Below are 4,882 nucleotides of genomic sequence, written 5' to 3' on the forward strand. Positions count from 1 at the left end.
ATATTTAGCATAGTACCAGATTCAGGATAATTCTTCCTCTGCATGTTAGTAGAATAATCCTTTTTTCATATTTTACATATTTTCATTTTAAACGATTTTAAAATAGTTTTTAACTATTTAAACTATTTAAACTATTAAACTATTTGAACTATAAAATAGTTTAACTATTGAATTATTAAATTAAATAATATTAAATTATTAAATTATTTTAATAAATTAAACAAGGTTAAACTATTCAAACTATTAAATAGTTTATTTTAAACTATTTTAAAATGAAAATAATGGTCAAAGCATAACCATACATTTGAAAACTATTTGTGGATGAATATTGCTGAAATCCAAGTCAGAAATGTGCTACATGCCTAATTGTTGGTTATGTTAAGATAATTGCTGAGTGCACTAAGAGAATTGTATTTTATTTTGTTTTCAAGATTTTATTTATTTATTTGAGAGAAAGAGACAAAGATAGAGCACGAGCAATGTGGAGGAGGCCAAGGGAGAGAAAGTAGACTCGGGTTCTCAGAGAAAGACGCTGAGCGGGGAGCCTAACGCAGGATTCGATCCAGGACCCTGCGATCATGACCTGAGCTGAAGGCAGATGTTTAATCGACTGAGCCCCGGGGGCCCCAAGAATTACATTCCTTAGTAGAGGTGATGCCTCTTCTACATCCTGCTGGTCGTAAGGTAATGACTGATATTTCAACATCTACAAATCTGGCCCCCTTCTCCCTACCTCACAACCATCTCTGTTATGACACAGAATAATCATATTTTTCTTCTACCCCAACAACAGGATGGGAACTCCGTCACTCAGATAAGTTCCAAGGGAACGTGTCTTCAAATTCGTATTGCGTTACAAAGACCCACAGGGCCATATTTAGGTTTAGTAAACCCAAATGCTACTTTCACTTCATTGCCATTTAAAGGTGAAAACACATTTCTCCCTCTTCTACCAGAGACAAGCTTGGGATTTCGAGTCTTCCAACCAGCTTAATTTAAAATCAATATTGGTCTGCTCTCTAGGTCTTTGAAAAATGTCCAAGATGATGTTGGAGTAGAAAGCAAACGTGTAAAACAAGTTCTGCAAATCAGAAAATCAGCCCTGGACTCGGTCATTCAAATGAGCTGCTATATTTCAAATGCATAAACATTTCTGATAACTGGCCATTTAGCTGTTTCCTGCCTATCTCCAGCCAAAAATAACGTAAAACAACTCTAAATGATCCGTGTGCTTTTGACGTTAAAAAACACTTTGTTCATCTTTATTTTTAGCCAAACTATGATCTCTATATAACTGCCCTCCATTGATTGATTTTAGGGACCCAGAACAAATCTCTTCCCTTCCCTCGTAGAAAGAAATTCTGCTTTCCGCTAATACCAAATAATGAGATTTACCTTCTCTTGCCAAACTTGACCTGAACCCTAAGCTCTTCTGGAGCTGATGATCCATCATTTCTTTGGATTGCTCTCTCCCAATTTATTCTTCTCACCAAGCTATTAAAATATTTTTTTTCCAGTAAAAAAAAAAAAACTCAAAACACAAACTTCTCTTGACCACATATCTCACTATATAATTGTAGTACCAGGTGTGTTTTCTTTCTTGATTTTCTTGTAAAAATAGACCATAACCATCATCTTCGTTTCCTTACTTTTCGGTTTCTCTCGAAGCACTAACATTAGGCTTCTGCCTTCCTGACTCCATTATAGTGGTCTTTAAAAGGTAAAAAATCACACTCTAATAGCCTTGCAAGTACAGTGCACCCGAAAGTAAAAACTCACCATTCCTCCCCAGATGGTATTTTCTAGAACCTACAAAACCCGAGAAGTCTTCCTCACCCCTCCAATGTAATCAGTCACTAAGTTCCACACTCACTCTTAAGTCCCATTCTGTTTCTATCATGATTTCTTCACATAATCAGTGGGCCTGGCATATATTCAGTGATTAATACATGTTTAAATATATGAACTAATTCATGGAAAAAGGGCAGCTCTCGGGCCAGTTCTAGCAGCTACTTCTCTCGCCTGCTTCTTTTTTTTTAATATAAATTTATTTTTTATTGGTGTTCAATTTGCCAACATACAGAATAACACCCAGTGCTCATCCCACCAAGTGCCCCCCTCAGTGCCCGTCACCCAGTCACCCCAACGCCCCGCCCACCTCCCCTTCCACCACCCCTAGTTCGTTTCCCAGAGTTAGGAGTCTCTCGTGGTCTCTCGCCTGCTTCTAACAAGTTTCCAGAGAGCTCCTGGTGTCCTCTTGTCAGTTCCTGGCCGCCAACCTAGATCCTCAGACTAAGGAGCCATCCTCTTCCCCTTATTAACGGACTTAGACTATTGGCCTTGACCTAGAACTTACGAGGTAGTTTTGTTCCTCAACTGACAGCGTGGCTGGAAGGCCTAGAACACGTCCAGTGCATTCCTGGCCTGGTGTGACCTTGTTCTCTCCTCCTCCTGCACAATGAACTCCTCCTCGACCGCTTCCATTCAGGCCGAAGACTGGCCAGGCCGCGGAACTTCAAATTTCCCCCGATGTTTCCAGTAGCAGTATTTGGCCTTCAGTTATTTTAAGTTTGGGGAGTGAAGGACAATCTGTATTTCTGGGCTGTTGCAAAACCCTGACGTTTTGCCGTTGGCCGTTCCTGATAACCATCCACGTTTCCTTAGGTTATTTCTAGACAGCTTCTTCTGTTCCTTAAGCTCGGCAGAGCAGCTGAGGAGGCCCGTGGCCCCAGAGCCTCCCCTCATTACTCTCACAGGAAAGGATACAACTAGGATCACGCCTGTGCTGGTTCTCCTTTTACCAGGTAGCGATGAGAGCCGCACACACACCTATTAGGTGGCACCTCTAGAAGGTGCTGTGGAGGCCTGTTTAATCCTCCAGCAAATGATGTGTGTGACATTACCATCTTCCCAATCTCATAAAAAGGAAACAACAAAAACCGAGGCAAGATTATGCGTCCGATCCCATAGATTGCAGGTGGCAGAGCTTGGGCGTGAAGCCATGTGCTTCATTATGACTCGGCGGGGCCTCTCCCTGAAGACAGACCTCAGACCGGGGCCTTACGTGGTCGGAAACACGTCCCTACTCTGCCCTCCTGGTACGTGCTACACTTTACAGGTCCCAAGTCACATGTCAGTGATAGGGACAATGTGTGATGCGACACATAAATGCCCTCCCGGGACTTCTGATGTGCTGGCTGCCCAAGAAGACTCCCACTGGCCTGAGACGAGTACGCCGCCCCCCTCATGGGTGGTCTCTGTCTCTGCACCGTCAGCTCCCATCACCAACCACGGGGGTGACCCCTGACGTTACGTCCTGGGCCGCGTCATTGCCTCGCTTAGTCTTGCAGAGGCGTCTCATCATCTCACGTCATCACGAGAAGGGGGGGGAGCACAGCACGACAAGCTATGGTAAGAGAGTGAGACCGTATTCACATGACTCTCATTGCAGCCTGTTGTTATAATTGTCCTATTTTATTATTACTTACTGTTGTTTCGCTCTCATGATAAACTCTATCATAGGTCTGTGTGTGTAGAGAAGAGGGTCGTGTGTGCAGGGTTCAGCCATCTCCAGGCCCAGCAGGGGCCTTGGGCCTATCCCCACGGATAAGGGGGGCCTGCCTGACTGGCTTGTGGTCCCGTCGGTTACCTAGGTCGATATATTTGAAACTAATCCTTGCAAAGATTTGGGAAATGACTACAGGGGAGTTGAGCAAAAGGAGACATTAAAGCAGAGAACAGGGCAGCCCAGGTGGCTCAGTGGTTTGGTGCTGCCTTCAGCCCAGGGCCTGATCCTGGAGTCCTGGGATCAAGTCCCACGTCAGGCTCCCTGCATGGAGCCTGCTTCTTCCTCTGCCTGTGTCTCTGCCTCTCTCTCTCTCTCTCTCTCTCTCTCTGTGTCTCTCATGAATAAATAAATCTTAAAAAAATAAAAAATAAAAAATAAAAATAATAAAGCAGAGAACACCGGGGATATCATCTGGAACTTTCTTTTCTTCCCTGAGGCCGCTGGCGCCTGGTAAACTTCCAGAATCTTATCAGAAAGCAGGTAATGACACTAATAGTTATCCTCTCGACCGCTTGCCCTATGCTGACTCTCTTGCCTCAGTGGCTTGGAGCGTTCTCAGACCCCACAAAGGAGACGCATCCTTTCCTTATTTTGCAGGGGTTTTCCGAGGCTGCGAGAGTTTCCTGTTACTCAGAATCCAAGAGGTTGTGGTGGCGGAACCGGGATGAAGAGCTGCGTTTCTCTGGTTTCAGCCGTGGGCTCTCTCCATAGACGGGCCTTGAGTTGTGAGTCACAGGAGGGCATCCTGCGGAGAGACCGAAGCGCGGTAGCCACCGCGGTATGGGCCAGGACCAGTGGGTCGGACCGAACGGACACGCTCCCTGGTCGCTGTGTTAGCCACACTCCGGGGCCTCGTCGCGTCTAGGCCTGCACCTCTGTACACGTGTATCTGACAAACTTAGGTTTGAAGGTTGATCAAGCACATTGAGTAACGGGAAGAAATGCCCAAAGATAGATGCTTTTGTCATTCATACGCGTGATGCTTGTGCGTTCAGGCTGCCGTGTGACACGTGCCTCCCTCAGACCTTGTTATGACCTTGGCAGATCACCAGTCTAAGGTGGAGAAAGAAGGAAAGAAAGAAGGAAAGGGAAAGAAGAAAGAAAGGAGAAAGAAGAAAAGAAAGAAAGAAAGAAAGAAAGAGGAAAGAAAGGGAAGAAGGAAAGAAAAAGAGAAATAAAGAGAAGAAGGAAAGAAAAAGGAAGGGAAGAAGGAGAAAGAAAGAAAGAAAGAAAGAAAGAAAGAAAGAAAGAAAGAAAGAAAGAAAGAAAGAAAGAAAGAAAGAAAGAAAAAGAAAGAAAGGCCTCAGGATAAGA

At 44.3% G+C, this 4,882-nt stretch overlaps 1 non-coding gene across 1 annotated transcript; it reads left to right on the forward strand.

The window, feature by feature from the left end:
- Positions 1 to 4,523: 4,523 nt before the first annotated feature.
- On the forward strand, positions 4,524 to 4,627 carry LOC144289232 (small nucleolar RNA U13). The gene has a single exon (XR_013357223.1). It is a non-coding gene; the product is annotated as a small nucleolar RNA U13 (small nucleolar RNA).
- The last annotated feature ends 255 nt before the right edge of the window (positions 4,628 to 4,882 follow it).

Source organism: Canis aureus, chromosome 18 (genome assembly GCF_053574225.1).
Source record: "Canis aureus isolate CA01 chromosome 18, VMU_Caureus_v.1.0, whole genome shotgun sequence".
Lineage (NCBI taxonomy): Eukaryota > Metazoa > Chordata > Mammalia > Carnivora > Canidae > Canis > Canis aureus.